Source organism: Prorops nasuta, unplaced genomic scaffold, assembly GCF_024137725.1.
Source record: "Prorops nasuta isolate Cenicafe-Biocafe unplaced genomic scaffold, Cenicafe_Pnas_1.2 PNAS00011, whole genome shotgun sequence".
In the NCBI taxonomy this organism is placed as follows: domain Eukaryota; kingdom Metazoa; phylum Arthropoda; class Insecta; order Hymenoptera; family Bethylidae; genus Prorops; species Prorops nasuta.
The window spans coordinates 5,144,122-5,161,463 of record NW_027116808.1 but is presented as its reverse complement, the minus strand read 5'-3'; the positions used below and the strand labels follow the sequence as shown (position 1 = coordinate 5,161,463).

The following is a 17,342-nucleotide window of genomic DNA, read 5'->3' as shown; positions in this document are numbered from 1 at the left end:
TAGAAAAATGGAGATCCAAAGTTGCAGGTAAGCTGAGAAAAAGGGGAGAAATTAAGTAAAGCAAATAATAAAAATTAACGAGGAAGAGAGATGATAAGCATGAGAGTACTTAGTCAGTGCGGTTCTACTATGTGTTTTATATATTTTTTAACTAAATATACATATTGAGTATGTTGTTTTTATTGTAAGATAGTTTTCAGGAGAGATCATGAAGCTTAAGAGCCAAATGGTATAAGTGAGAGTTCTTATAATAATGGTACTAAGAGGACAGATATTAGGATCAAAACAGAGCCTCAGACCACAGAATTATAGGATGAAAAGTTTGTACATCAATTATTAAGTTGAGTCATGGAATTAAAGTGGGAGGATTTTGAGTAAAGTGGGTAAATTAAGTCAGGAGCATCACTTGCTCGTCAAAATGTATTGTTATATAAGTATATGTATATATATGTATGAAGATTTACTTTTGTGGGTCGTCAGTAGTTGAGGGTGCTTAAAAATTACCAGGTGTCAGTTTGTCCAATAAATCAGAGGACCAAGTTTACTAAATAGATTGATCTATTTTAGTTAAACCAAAAGTAATAAGTTTGGAGTTATTATAGATTAAATGCTGTCACCAAGTCCAGAATGTAGATTCCGGGTTTCACCTGGGACGCGATGTTGAAGCATACGGGAATCAGGCTGGAGCTTTTCACGGACGTGGATATGTTGCTGTTCGTAGAGCGCGGTATACGCGGTGGTTTGAGTCAGTGCTCACATAGCTACGAGAGGGCCAACAATCGGTACATGCGGGACTACGATCCGGCGGAACCGTCGAAGTATCTCATGTCTTACGACGTAAACAATCTGTATGGGTGGGCAATGTTTCAGCCGCTGCCCACCCATGGATTCCGATGTATAGTGCTGAGATTCGCATAAGTCGGATCATAAACTTTATTGACTCAGACGTGTCACGTTTACTTAACTGAGTTAGGACTCTCATGCGACCGCGGCTCGCCAGTACATAATAAATTTGGTAACATCGGTGGGATTCCGCAGGAGCATTCTGCTATCTCAGAAATCCTCTGGGTACGAACAATTGAATTGACACAATATTAGTGCTTTCTTTTAGTACTAATTAACCTATAATGTCTCTTACTCATAATCGATCATCTAGCCTCTTCGCCTTTACCGCCCTTAAACGATAGAAGCCGAAAAAACTATTCCGGATTTTTAAATGTCTAGTTCTCTTTATTGTACCCGATGAGAAGTAGTGTTATAACCTCAATCTGTTCCTTCATACGGTAGATCTCGTGGAGAACTCGGGCTTTTCACCGAGAGTCTCTTAAAAATATTCATACCATTCTATCGCCTGCCGTCAAGAATTTGTTCCCCTTAGTTTAATTAAGCTAATTGGTTCCTCTCGTTTGAGCGTCGAGGGGAAACGGTTTCCGACTATCAAGAACTTGATCTCCCATTTAAAACTGAAGTTCCAGCCCCCACGAATGTTCATGGATTTATTAGCGCGAGTCAGAGGTCTTGTTATGCGACCTTCTAAGCGTTTGGGTTCTTAAATAGACCAGGCAGAACGTTTGAAGACCGATCTTGATGTAGCATACATAGAAAAGTATGGACCTGATTTTATTACTTTGATCCAGGGACTAAATGACAGGGAGTTCTTGGAAGCATTTATGGACGGGTTAAGCCCGGGCATCTATGCCACAGAATGCTCCAGGAACCCCCGGGATCTCCAGGAGGCCTGTGATTATACTCGCTTACGTGAATTCGACCATGAATGTCCAGAAGCCTTCAATTTTTCCGAGGATGCTTTCCACTTCTTTGCACAAATACTGTTCCATCAACCTCATTAACCGCCTCCTTAATTCCATCTTCGTGACCGCTATCCTTAACTCTCTTTAGTTTCTGACATCCAACAATATCCAACTCGTCAAGAAAATTAATACCGCCCTAGATCCCCATGGCTTCCACAGTCCAATGCACACACATATATGACTCTGAACCTTATTATACCTGGTGCTTAAGGGTAGAAAACAGTACAGCTCAGTACCGATCTACCTCTCCGTTTCCCCTTCTTGAATTCAGCTCCTGCTGTAGCTATGACCGATGCTGTGAATGAAACCGATGATTTAAACTCCGAGTAAGCTTGCTCAAACGACACGTCGACAAGCCCTCTGTAAAAACCGTATCTGCCAGGATCTTCAAAATACCTGCCAAAAAAGAAAGGGAATTGCAGAACGGTTGCATTTTATTATGTTATTCACCAGACGCGACCCTCGTCCTCAAACGTATTCTGTAGCTTAGTTACTTAGAGGGAGAATTCTTAGTGATCACATAATCCCACATAAACATCATCTTGTATAACGCCCTTCGCGAAAACGTGGTACTGAACACTCAAACTTCTAAGCGTTATGAGAGCTTCGAGGCCAACTTGACGTTGTGGAATCGATCACTCTAACGATCGGCGACGAACCTAACAAATTCCAGGTGATAGAGTAGTTTAATCTCCTCTACAAAGCAGTACGTGGAATGCCATTCCTAAACCAGATGGAAGCCCAAATCTCTTTGCTTCAGAGAACGGTGGTTACCGCAAAACAATCTGTGCGACCCTTGCCATTCGAGTATAGCGAGGAACGTTTACGGGTCAAACAAGGACGCGCTTCTATCAACTTTGGAATCCCACTCCTACAATATCTCAATATTAGAGTAGATCACGCTTCCTCAATACCCACAGAAGAAGACTCTTCGATTTTGTCGCTCGGAACTTGGGAAGAATTCCGGCGCGAGATCCCCAACAAGAGGATGACGCGTCGGGGCTTAAACCACTAGAGAATGAGGAAAGGAGAAAAGCTCTAGGTGTTCTATTCCTGATTCTTCTCCGTGAAGATCCCAAAGCCTAGAACTCAATTAAAAATCTTACTAACGTACACGTTGACATCTGTTACTTTAAGAGCGATCGCCCTGTTACAGAAAACTTCGCCAACCTGTTCCACGAAATCGAAACCCCTGGCAGTTCGGCCTTCAAAAGTCGTCAATATCACATCGAGGAAACCCTGCACGGTGAAGTGCAGAGCCAAGTCAACACTGAAAAACAGGATTATGGTCCCCTTATCCTTTCCTTAAAACTCATTATTATGGATAATACTTAAGGCATCTAACACCCAAGGAAGAAAGCGCTGGCCCGTACTTACCGACTTTCGCATGCTCTTTGAAATAACGGTATGAGACTCGTATCTTCTACCGAGCAATGCGGATATTTTGGACAAATTCGGCCGATTCTAATACTTCTCAACCCTGGATCAGGCCTGTGGATTCCACCAGATTCATCTATATCTTAGGGACAGCTAGCAATAAAAGCGCTCTCCATTCTCTTTGGACATTACGAATACACTTAAATACCTTTCAGTCTTAAGAGAGCCTTTCTACATTTCAACGATTCATGGACTAAGTTTTGTAGGGATTCCAAGGACAAGAATTTTTCGTCAAATTGAATAATATTATTGAGTTCTCGGTAACAATTCAGGAAAATGCTGATAAATACAAACACTTATTTAGCAGAATTCGCTAGTACGAACTCAAATTACAATTCAAGATGTGCGAATTCCTAAAACAACAATTCACATAGCTAGGTCATACCATCAGCCCAAAGGGCGTTAAGCCACTCCCAGCTAAGGTGGATGCTGTACACAAGTTCCCTGTACTTATCACCCAAGGAACATTAAGCAATTTTTAGATCTAGCATATTATTATATGCGTTTCGTACCTAATTTCACGCACAGAGTCAAACTACTCAGCAATGACGTATCATCTATCAACACCAAGAAAACCTAGGATAGCTTTAAAAATCTTAGAGCATACTTGTGTGAAGTCCGAGTACTCGCCTATCCTCATTTTCGGGTAATATTTATCAGCAAGTGCGACGCATCTGATTCCGCCAACAGAGCAGTCTTAAGCCAGAGCAGTACTGGACACGATCGACCCATCGCTTATTCTTCTCGCACTCTACCTGACACCAAAATTAGGTATTCTACATCCGAATAGGAAGGACTTGCCACGGAGCATGCTATTAAACTATTTTATCATTAAATTTATGGAAGGAAATTGATGCTTTTTACTGATTATCAGCCATTAGTCTGGTTCAGTAGACTAACTAACACCACTAATAGATTACAGAGTTGGAAACTATGTATGGAAGAATTTGACTACGAAATCGTCTATAAGAAGAAGACGAAAAACTACAATGCCGACACTCTGTCTCCTAATTCTGTGCCCCTAGTTTTACTACTGTTCCGAAACAACTCCAACTAACTCCTACATAAAAAGAAACCAGAAACGGACCCCTAACTCATAAGCGTCCGCCTGGGACGTCGATGTTTGGCCAACCCCTAACAACTACTCTGAAATAGACTCGTCCGTCGATCTCGATCTTCCGCTGAAGGTCATTCAAAAATAAACATAGAACCTGAACTCAAGACCAGTATGTTGCCCGCTCTGGTACAAGAAGCGTCTCACTGACACTCGAGAAATTCTGACGAGCTTAGAGAAGAACAACAATAGGAAACCAGTATCTTAGATACCTCATTTGAAGAAGAATACACCTCGTTAACGGAGAAACAACTCAATATCGTCAGTGAATTGAAAAAATTTCAGTTGGAAATACGTAGAATTATCACGAATCTGCAAAATAATTCGTCTTTCGACGAAAACTCTAACACGGAAGAAGAGATCGCTAGAAGCCCTCCTAGTACCCCTCACTCAACAGCTGAGGACCTAGATCTAGCTTATTACCCGCTTATCAAGTTAAAATCCCCAGCTCGATCTGCGTAGATACTCTGTGAATTCGAAAAACCTATACAACGAGGACTCAGAATCAGATACACACTCTGCTATCACCGTCGTAGATAGCACCTTTGAAATACCCTCAGCATCACAACTTTTTAATTCTTTCTTCGTTCCTGACCTTGGCCTCATAGAATCGAACTCTATTCCAAAAAATTCTGAAACCTTTACTCCGCAAACCCCAAGAAAATGTAAAGTGGAGAGCTTCTCTTACGTACTTTCGCATGACTCGAATGATATCGTGCAGTTGATATCATCCAATTGCTTCTTCCAAGACCCCATCAGTTAAATGCTTGTGGGAACTGGAAGAATCAATTTGAAAAACATAAAATTTAATACCTCTTCTCTGTGGGGTCAATTGTTCCGCTAACCTATAAAATACCAAATACTCTTCTGGTGATGACCCACTGTCATGAGTTAATACCTGTTGGTGATGAGAAAATTCATAATGCATTGTGCTAATTAAGAGATTATATTCGGGAGAAAAACATCAAGAACTTCAGTTTCTGCCTGTACAAACACGGAGATGGTCGACTGACAGCGCGTTATATGACCTCCATACTGATCCGCACATTCCGCGACGATGACATCGAGATCTCCAACAATACAGGTGAAATTATAACTTCACCTGCCCGAGTGTGAAAAAAATAATCCTAGAATATCATGGAGGGTTGGTCTAAGGTTATAAAGGGGTGGTCAAGACTTATCATCGCTTTTAGGGAGCATTACAACTATCCAAGGCTACGCAAAGACACCAAGAGCATCATTCACATCTGTGATAGCTATCGGAGACAAAAATTCGTGAAAATGAAACCACGGTTACCATGCTGATACCGATATCTCTAGCGTTTCCTTTGAGAAGGTTGCCTTAGACACAGGTGGCCCATTTCCTTTAATCTCAGCTTTAAGCATGCATGTACTAACCATGCAATGTAATTTAACCAAATTCTGCAAGCTGTGACAATACCTCATTTTCCCGTCATCACGATTGCTGACACGTTCACTCGCTATTTCATCGCGCTATTCGGACTTCGCGTGTCATTTTTACAGACCGTGGTACCAGTTTCTTTGTGCAAGTTACTCAAAAGCATCACGTCGCTGTTCATGGTTAAACATCTTTTCACCTCTAGATATCGGCTGCCATCTGACGAGTCTCTCGAACGTAGTCACCTCGTGCTGACTAAGTATTTAAAGCATAATATAACTGACTATTCCGACTGGGGGATCTATTCATTATCTTTGCTATGTTTTATTATAATATCTCAGTGCACAAAGCCACTAGGTATACACCCTACGAATTGTTATATGGACATAAAGCTCAGTCCATCGTTTCGATATATGCGGCAGAAGAGCTGCTCTCTTATGACGCATATGATCGCCAGTTGGCTTAGCATTTAATCAGGCTCCACGTTATAGTTCGAGAGCGCGCAATTTTCACGAAGGAAAAGTAAAATAATATTACAACAAAGAGGCTACTACTATTTCTCACGCCTCAGGAGACTTCGTGAGTGTTCTGAAGGAACCTATGCGAAATAAACTGAACTCGCAGTACATTGGACCCTTCCGAGTGGAGACCATTTCTAAAAATGCTAACTCTGCTAGTAGTGTGGCTAAGAGGATTCTATGACCGGGTGGCGAGGGGGCCGGGGTTCCGCGGGGGAGGGGAAGTAGGGGAATTGCCCCCACTCCTCGGCGGAACTCCGGTTGTGCGCATTGTTTTGTATGCCCGCGTGTATCCCCCCTGACGTTAAACTCCTTTGGTGGGGGATACACATGTGACCTTCCCCCTCTTACGTTAAGCCGTAGACGCCTTAGAGAAAGAGAAAGAGAAAGAACACTCGTAGAGAGCGATGCAGTGATCGCTCCCCCCCCTTATTTATGTTAGTTAGTATCTTTGACGATCGTAATATTTATTTTGTATGTTTTCTACCTCTGTCGCTATATCCATCGTCGGAGATACTTACCATCCGCTCTGTAATAAACCATAAGGAGCGGAGCCTACGTGACCTTACCAATAACGAGTCCAATAGAAATCTGCAGGGTTTATGTCATGCTTTGTAATTTTTTTTTTCTTTTGTTCCTCTGTGGCTGATTCTTTGCAATATTTCTAGTACGGGGTAAAGTGGATTGGTGGAGAGGTAATGTAATTGAAAAAAAAAACATAAATTTAAGGGAAAAAGCCTTTCGGCATAAAAAACCCTCTTTATTGAAATACATATGAAATATATATATATATATATATAGGCACCAGGAATTGTACGTCGTGTCGAATCCCAGCCACTTAACAAACACTTTATCGCCTTTTCTGCGCAAGACAAGTCCCAAACTTTAGGAGTTACGACAGTATACTTCAATGGAGTAGACTGCATATTTCAGGTCATTCTAGATGACTTCCCAATAATGCTGCTGATGCTGCTACTGCTGCTACGTTAGGAGTTACGACAGTATACTTCAATGGAGTAGACTGCATATTTCAGGTCATTCCAGATGACTTCCCAATAAAAACAGCAACAGCATCTATAATTAAAAAGAAAAATTATTTATATTTATATTTATTATTTTTTTATTAGTCTTTTGACTTTTATTAACTCTTACGGATTTGGTGGTGACTGTCTGTCACACAACCCACAAGCTCACATAGGCTGCATATTACGTAAACGTAATAACAATTGCTGCCTACGCGAGACTGCAGGTTGCTCCCCTGCAGGTTGGTCCGCTGCAGGCAGTATCTGCAGGGCTACGGGCAGCGAATTTGATAGTCGCAGTGGCTGCTGCTGCTCAGGTATTAAACGATACCCTCTTCGCACGCTGCTGCTGCTGCTGCTGTTCATTATGCCGAAATGGCCTCACAATTGCCACTGGTTTGGAAATTTTTTTTTCTAAGTCTTTTAATGTCAGTTTCTTCTCTGGTAAACTTATTGGCCGTGTGGAGCTCATGATGTTTCACTGAAGACTGAAGTGAAGAGTGCTCTCCTCTACGTATTCCAATCTTCTCTCTCTCTCTCTCTCTCTCTCTCTCTTTACACTTCAGATGAAGTTTACATCTCATTATCAATGTGGAGAGAAGTTTATATCCATTTATCAATACGTATTAGGTTTCTTTCCGTTAACTCCAGATGAATTAGTAAAAGGTATATTTACAATGATATTTTTCAATTTATTTGATAAAAGAAATAGTAAAGGTTAATTTACAATGATATGTAACGTCCAGAGCTATACGATTGCTAACTTTAAACACGTTGCTCAAACTACAATGTTTATATTGTCGTTTGAGACTTTATAGGTAGCGTTATTTCTTTATAAATAAGGCGTCGTAGGTAAGAAGAAAGAACTCTGGGCGTACAAAATGAAAAGAAAAGATGAAATTTAGGTTTGGAAATAAATATAATTCAAATATTACCTGGTGATGAATAACAATCAAATCAAAGAAAAAGGTAGTAGGGAAACTCTCCTGTTAAACGCTGCTTGGACTACGGTCGTCGTAGCCGTAGGGAACCAGGGATGATTGTGAGTGTACGGTGAAAAAATGAAAATATGTGCACTGAATTGATTATATAAAAATGAATTTTAATAAATGATTCACTCGCGTATATAAAAAAACTAAAGTTTTCGTATATTTGAAAATATAAACAGAAAATGAACGCGAACCTTGTCTCACTTTCTAGGTTCAAACTTTACACAATTTCTAGAATTTATTTAACGAATTGGAATTGACTTAATCAAGACGTGCGAGAAGAGTGAAAGTGTTTTGAAAAAGGCGAATGAGTCTAACTTGAAAGAAAAGAGTGAGTGCGGCGCCCATCCGCTCCGCTTTTAAATAATTAGCTGGGGGGGGGGGGGGGAGAACGTCGCGTCACCTTCAGCCAATCAGAAGGCGCTACAGCCTAAGCTTGGTTACGCTAGAGAACGGGACAAAAGGTGCTGAGCTTGCACCTTTTTGCATACAATCGTTTACTTATGACTAAAACGCAGTTATAAGTAGAGTAGCTAGGAGGGTTCTATGACCGCGTGGCGAGGGGGTCGGGGTCCCGCGGGGGTAGGGGAAGTAGGGGAATTGCCCCACTCCTCGGCTGAGACCGATGGGCGAGGGGGTCGGGGTCCCGCGGGTGTAGGGGAAGTAGGGGAAGTGCTCCCTCTCCTCGTGCGGTTGTGCGCATTGTGTGTATGTGTTTGTGTCACCCACGTTAAACTCGCAGGGTACACAAGTGGCCTCCCCCCTCTTACGTTAAGCAGTGGACGCAGAGAAAGAGAGAAAGAAAGAAGGAGAGAAGGAGAGAAAGAAAGAAAGAGAAGGAGAAATAGAATTTTGGGGTTGTGAAATGAACGATAATTGGAGTTTTTAATTCAAATTTATAAATATATTTTTAATAATATACACATAATAACACACATAAAAAAAGTTATAATTGAATATAATAATTAAATATTAAAAAAATTAATAATATATTTCTCGCTCATAATTAGGGGCCACCCTTCCTCATCATCAGGGTCTTCGTGTTGGAGGTTGGGTGACCCCCAAACCCCTTCCTGCATTTAACGGATGCCGAAAAAGTCGAAATCTTCTTGGAAATTTACTTTCCTCACAATCTCTTCTTCCCATTCAGCATTCCTCGTTTTAATGCCCTCCCGCATGTATTGCGTGTGCACCTTCTCGATAATTTTTTCGCGTAAAACTGCATGCGAATGATTAAAAAAAGAAATATATTATTTTATGTATTATTTTCACGTGAAGCAGAAATGTCAATCAGCCTCCTATTACACAATATAAAATTACTATTGGTTAAAACGTACATTAATAATATAAGGAAAAAGTAATTTTATATTGTGTAATAGGGGGCTGATTGACATTTTTGCTTCACGTGAAAAACAAAAAAATATTATTTAATTGGTTGTAACTTACGGTCTCTGATGTCATCCAACAGCTTTCTATCTGGATTTATCCTTTTTAAATACCACATGAAATCGTAGAGGTGTGCGTAGATTTCGTCGTACATTTTTTTTTTTAAATAATAATTATCTTTGAGACTTTTTCGGTCGAAGTGCACAAACTAGAATGAGCGTACCCATCCACAGATCCACTATAGGAATTTCATGTAAGAGGGGAGACGTCACATGGGTACACAAGTGGCCTCCCCCCTCTTACGTTAAGCAGTGGACGCCTTAGAGAGAGAGAGAAGGAGAGAAAGAGAAACCGCCATGCGCGAGTCAAGAGAAACAGTTGGTTACTTTAAACGATAAGACGCGTTAATTAATAGATTATCGCGCTCTGTAACAATGTATGCGTAATGAACTCGTACTGGAAAGAGAAAGAGAGAAAGAACATTCGTAGAGAGCGACGCAGTGATCGCTCCCCCTTATTTATGTTACAGTATCTTTGACAATCGTCATATTCATTTGTATATCCATCGTCGCAGATACTTACCATCCGCTCTGTAATAAGAGCGGAGCCTACGTGACCTTAACTACAGAAAAGTGGTTGGGACGTATGTGAAAAACACTTGAAAACATTCAGAACAGTTTTCAAGCTGTAGATCCCCCTGGAATATTTCAGTCGAATTATCGTCCGATGTCGGTTGAATGGAAATCTTCAAGGGTTTTATGTTATGATTTGCATTTTTTTTCTTTTTTATTTGCAATACTTATATTACGGGGTACAGTGGATTGGTGGAGAGGTAATTGAAGAAACACCAATGTAAGGGAAAAAGCCTTTCGGCATAAAAAACCCTCTTTATTGAAATACAAATTTACTTATAAAAATATATAAATGAACCAGGAAATGTGCGTCCTGTCGAATCCCAATAAAAACAGCAACAGCATCTATAATTAAAAAAAAAAATTATTTAAGTAGCTTCTATGCTACATTAAAAGCACTCTATGTCGAACAAAAGTAGTACTACGATTTAATAAATCGCTGCAAGAGAAAAAGTGAATGCGAGATTCCTTCGCTATTAAGCCATTTTTTATATTTTTTATTAGTCTTTGACTTTTATTAACTCTTACCGATTTGGTGGTGACTGTCTGTCATACAACCCACAAGCTCACATAGGCTGCATATTACGTAACCGTAATAACAATTGCCGCCTGAGCGAGACTGCAGGTTGCTCCCCTGCTGCTTGCTCCCCTGCAGGTTACTCCGCTGCAGGTTGGTACGCTGCAGGTTGCACCGCTGCGGGCAGCATCTGCAGGGCTACGGGCAGCGAATGTGGTCGCCGCAGTGGCTGCTGCTGCTGTTCAAGTATCAAGCGATACCCTCTTAGCACTGCCTGCTGCTGATGCTGCTGCTGCTCTTCATTATGCCGAAATGGCCTTACTATTGCCACTGGTTTGCAATATTTTTATTCTAAGTCTTTTAATGTAAGTTTCTTCTCTGGTAAACTTATTGGTCGTGTGGAGCTCATGATGTCTCACTGAAGACTGAAGTGAAGAGTGCTCTCCTCTATGTATTCCAGATGAAGTTTACATATCTTTATCAATACATATTAGCTTTCTCTCTCCACTTCGGATGAAGTTTACATATCATTATCAATGCGGAGAGAAGTTTATATCCATTTCTTAATACATATTAGGTTTCTTTCCGTTAACTCCAGATGAATTAGTAAAAGGTATATTTACAATAATATTTTTCAATTTATTTGATAAAAGAAATAGTAGAGGTTAATTTACAATGATATTTTTTCAATTTGTTGGATAAAATAATTTAATAGTAAAAGAAAAAGAAGTGTGGTGGTTCCTCTTCTTCTCTCTTAGTCTGCTTTGACGCAATATCTTTTTCCTCCTCCTTCTCCACTACTTTTTTCTCCTCTTCCTTCTTCGTCTCCTTTGACTCAATATCTTTTTCCTCAGCCTGTTTCTCTTCGTCTTTCTTCACTTTATTTAAAAAAAAAACAAACAATAATTATGAAAAAATGTAAAAAATAAATACTTACAGTTTTTATGCAAATAATGATGCAGTTTCCGTTCATACTCTTCGAAGTAACGATTGACGTATTCCTCTGTCAATTCTCTGGGAAGAGTGGGTGAAAGAGGAACAATATCCTCTTGAATCATGATTAATTTACACTTTTCGCAGCTCATTTTTTTTCCTGTGTGCAGCACCGACAACGGTATAAGATTGAATGAAGAATTGAGGACTTGTGTTCTCCTCTTTATTTCTCTAAATAGTTTTTAAAGAATCACATATTTGCTTTTATCCACTTGACAAAAACTGACACCTCCTCGTAAGGACAGTGGATACGTTCATTGTCCAAGTTCGTCTCTCGAACGTGTAAATTGCACGGAGTTTTTTCAAAATCATATAATTTAATTAAATCCTTAAACTTAGGGCAACCATACACTTCTAAATTAATATTATTCACATTCATCCTATTCAATAGATTTTTTTCAATGTTCCCTCCTTTGTAGGCTACTACGGGATTCTCGCAGGTTAAGCAGTCCCTGATAAAATCTTCAACATCCTCCTGCTCGTATTTCTCGAATCCCGTATCACTGTATTTTATACCATGCACCATATTGAGTAAATACCACACGGTTTTTTTGTCTTTCTCACTAAAGTTCTTCATAGTGTCACGCAAACGAAAAGATGCGTAAGAAATTTGGTTACTTTTTAAATCAATTATAGCTATATCTTTATATTGAAGTTCTTTTTTATAAACTAAGAAAGCTTCTATATCCATTATGTGAGTTATTCTATGCATTGTTGCGCTCGTGCTATTCTCGACGAAGAAAAAAACTGAAATGAAGCATCCGAAAAAATATCTCCGTCGAGAGGAAGATTTTATCGTTTCTTTAAAGTATAAAGTTACATTTGATAAGGAGTCCATTCTTTCTTAATCTCCGTAAGATATTTTTTTTCCTATTGTATTATACTGTGAAGAAAGTGTAGGTAACAATGGGAAAAAAATCTTAAAAATTATCCCCTCCTAAGAAAAAACATTAAATTTTAATACGTTATTTGTTCCCCTGTTGGAGGGGGAACAAATTTTTTTAAATGCTATAAAAAAAAGATCGTTCAGTATTGCATCGAGCGACTGACGACGACGATAATGACACCGACATTCGTTGATTTTCAAGGTTTTGTATTGACCAACAAAAGTTTTATAGTTAAAGAATTTGCGGTGTTGCATGATAATGAAGTGTATCACAATGTATTTTCACCACCATTTCAAGAAGCTTGGTTGAGCGATCTCGAGAGAGAACAGAATGAGTAAGTATTTTTTTTTTTAATGTAATGTTTTGTATATAATTTATTTCTTTTTTAAAGTTGGCTTTATTTTAATCGACATGGATTCAATTGGACCGACGGTCATTCACCTTATTACAAGTATAAAAATGTAATAAGAAGGTATGTAACGTCGTACGAGGAAGATTGGATTTTCGTGAAAGGACGGGAGAAATATGATTGGTTGAGAAAAATTTGCAACTTAGAATATATATACAATGCGAAGGAGTGTGAGTGGGGTAAATTTAGTCTTGGATGGTGTAAAAATTTCGAACCACCGTTACCCAAGTGTATGAATCATTATGGTATATGTTCACTGCAAAATGTCTACTTTATGAAATCTGTTGTAACGTCCAGAGTTGTACGATTATTAAATTTAACACGATGCTCAATTACAATTTCATATCATTGCTGAGCCTCTAGGTAGCGTTATTATTCTTTTAAATAAGGCGTCGTAGGTAAGGAAAAATAAAACCCTGGGCGTACAAAATGAGAAGGAAAAGTGAAATTCAAAATTGGAAACAATATAATTCAAATGTTACCTGGTGATGAACAACAATAATAAAAAAAAACAATGAAGAAGGTAGAAGGGAGACTCTCCTGTTGCTGCTTCTCGGACTACGGTCGTCGTCGCCGTAGGGAACCAGGGATGATTGTGTGTGTTTGGTGAAGAGAAAAGTGTGCACTGAGTCAATTAGCGAGAAATAATTTTAATTTAGTAATGATTTCGCTTGGTTACAAAAAAAAAAAAATATAAAAAAAAATTGTTCGTTTGTATTTTAACAAAAACTATAACGCGAAGCTTTGTCTTACTTTCTAGGTTCGAAACTTATGCAAATTCTTGAATTTTACTTAATCAAAGACGTACGAGATGAGTGAAAGTAATTTAGGAAAAAAAAAAAAATATGAGTCTAACTTGAAAATGAATGAAAGAATGCATGCGGCGCCCATCCGCTCCGCTCTTAAATAATTAGCTGGGGGGAGGACGTCGCGTCGCCTTCAGCCAATCAGAAGGCGCTACTGCCTAAGCTTGGGTACGCTAGAGAATGAGACAAAGGGTGCTGAGCTTGCACCTTTGTATACAATCGTTTACTTATAACTAAACGCAATTATTAAATAATATTAATCAATTTTAAGATTAATACGGCATTAGCCGTCGCATAAGCAAAAATGTGTCCTAAACCGGACGCGAGAGAAAAGTAATAATATAAAAAGGAAAAAGGAGGAAAATCGTGAGAGGAAAAACGATCGCCGTTTTAGGGTTAAAAAATCCTACAACAATTAAATTGTTAAACGGTAGACCGCTTCCAAGGCGAGTTATAATAGAAAAAGATTATGCACGCGTGGCTACTTATCCCGTTACTCATGGGACCGGATATCTAATGTTTCTTATTCCTATGGTTGGACTTATATAAACGGTGGCCCGAATGGTTACGGAGAAGAGAAAAAAAAACGTCTAAAATAATTAAGCGTGAAGAAAGAAAAAATGCCCGAATGGTTACGGAGGAAAAACGCTTAATATTTTATCGCAATTATGTTCCCCATGGTTTATTAGGGTTAGGAAAATCGAAATTCCAATATCTATCTTCGTAGATAATGGAATTTACAAAGGTTCGATTGTTCTCCTTTCGCTGAAGGGTTTCTTTATGCAAATAAAAAGCATGTTTGCAGCAAAGGCATGTGTTAAGTGGGGCGATGAAAAGCAATGATCTATGGCAGATGTTGCAAAAGATGTGGTTAATATCTTTTGCAGCTCTAAGACGGTGTTGGCGAATTGTTGCTAGGATACTTCGTTTGTTATCCGGAAGGGCGGCCTCGCAATAGGCACAGATCCTTTGGGCTGGATTGGTCCTAACATACTTGTATAGTAACCGCTCACAAACGAAAAGTTCCTTTGGGGCCATGCTGGTGACAGAATGGATTTGGTGATTAAAATTTGGACACAGGATGTATTAGAGATGGAATAGAATGGCATAAGGCAGTAAGCGTGAGATCCGCTGACTAGCGTCTGAGAGGAACCCTTATCGCGAGTAACGTGACTAACGGTGGGGTTCCAGGAAAACAAATAAAGAGAGAGAAAGAGAAGAAAAAGAAAAGAACAAAATTAGTATTTGTTAAATAAATTAATCCAAAGAAGGGGAAAAAAATATGGAGGATTGTAGGATGGGGAGATTTTGGATATTTAGGAAACTTGGATTTAATGTGCTGCTTGCAACCTTTTATTCCCGACTAAGGGAAGGTGCTAGCATTTTAAATGACCAGAAGAATAAAATAGATTATCCAACAGGAAAATGATTAATAAAGGAAAAAATTGTCTAGCAATCGAGTTAAGAAGGGGGAAAATATGGGGAATTGAAAATGAATAAAGGAAAATTGTTTAACAATCGAGTTAAGAAGGGGAAAAATATGGAAAATTGAAAATGAATAAAGGAAAAATTTTTTAACAATCGAGTTAATTAATTCCTTTCTAAGAGGGGGAAAAATATGGAGAATTGAAAATGAGGAAGATTTTAGACATTTAGGAAATGAATCTAATTTGCTGCTTGCAATCTTTTATTCCCGACTAAAGGAAAGCGCTAGCATTTTAAATGACCAAAACAGTAAAAAAAAGATTACCCAACAGAGAAAGAAGAGAAAAACGATGAGAAAGATTATTTAACAATCGAGTTAATTAATTCTTTTCAGAGAAAAGGGGAAAAAATATATGAAGAATTGGGTCCGCACGGCGCGATGGTAAGACGATCGCTGGCGCGTTTTGGAAATATGAAGCATTCTTAAATATAAATAAGACATTTATTCCTAAACGCAAGGGAAGATATGAATGAAAACATTTTTAAATATAAATAAGACGTTTACTCTTAAACGCAAGGAAGATAATAAATGAACCGAAATGTTCATGAAACAACTTCAAGGGATGCTAACGATCGGTCTGAACAAAATAATGAAAGTATCGGAACAATGTTTCATTTACTCTAGAGTAACAATTCTATTTAAAAAGGAAAAAAAAAATTTTTTGGGAAACGCTTAAGAATTTAGAATTATCGGCCTGGACGTTACACCCCCCCTCTTAAAGGAGACCAAATTATACGGTAATTTGGTCAGCGTTGATCCTGCGACGATTCGGTGGTGTTGCATAGATGTCCAGTTGACGTACTAGTGCGTAGGTGTTTGCCCTGGGATCCCTGTTCGGCCTCCGCTCAGATAAGAAGATTATGAAATGTGTGATTGCGCTCCATAGAGAGGCGAATATATGTAAACCACAACCGTAGAGTGAATGCAATGTATAACCTCTGACAATGGTGCTGACAAGGTACTTGATAGCTCCAAGAATAACAAAGATTCCGATGACTCCCGAGCTTATTTCTCCGAAGGCAGTGAAACCGTTCCATAATTTTTCTGCTGTTGATTTCGCTAATCGTTTGATAGATTCTTCATCAAAAAGATTATCGGATTGAAGAGAACCGGGGGTTAATGGCCTTCCAGCTGCTCCTCGTACAATCTCATGTAGTAGTGCTTCCTTTTGGTTTGGAAAAAATAAGTGTTCCGTGAACTTATCCAGATCATCGGTAGAGTAAATTCCGCTGGTTGCCAAAGAGTTTGCATCTGTATAGGACCAGTTCCCTTTCGAATTTGGGTCTAGTCTGATCGGTGTGCTGGGTTGTTGAATTGTTCCCGGAATGTTAATCCATTTGCCAAAAATTTCGAATTGTGTTGGCAAAAGAGGGTTGCAATCTTTTTGTGTACCTTTCCTAATTATTAGATGGTTACGTGGTGTGAGAAAATAAGATTGGTTTCTCAGAGTAATGGGTAGCTCTTCAAAACATTCCTTCGTGTGGCGAATTGTCAATGGAACAGGTATACACTTGTAAACTTGTATGCTTTCTCCGGTAATTATTCCCAAATATCCTGGGCTGTTCATGATTCTGTATGCAAATTCATTAGGGTGATCCTTGGCCATGCTCAATGCTGTATCTAAGTTTTGAAACTTTATCTCACAACGTTGCTGAATTATATCTTGATATAATGATATCAGTTGTGTTTTGACGTGTTTTTCGAGATATAAAATTTTGGTATTTATATATGCGAAAATGTCAATATTTTTGTCGGATATGTCTTGGCGAACTTCTATTGGAGTGGTAGTGATTTCATGAATTAATAATTTTGGATGTTCCGTGGTATAAAGAGTATAACCACAGATGACCTTGGTTTGGATCCTTGTCAAGGCAAATGTAACATCCTTCGAAGTTACTGTAAATATTTCTGGATAGTTTGAAGTTAGAGAATCCTT

The 17,342-nt window shown here is 39.0% G+C and overlaps 1 protein-coding gene across 4 annotated transcripts in view; it reads left to right on the top strand.

Annotated features, from left to right (window-relative positions):
* Window positions 1-17,342, top strand: part of CRMP (Collapsin Response Mediator Protein) — a 331,728-nt gene that overhangs the window by 96,926 nt on the left and 217,460 nt on the right. The gene's annotated exons all lie outside the window — the stretch shown is intronic.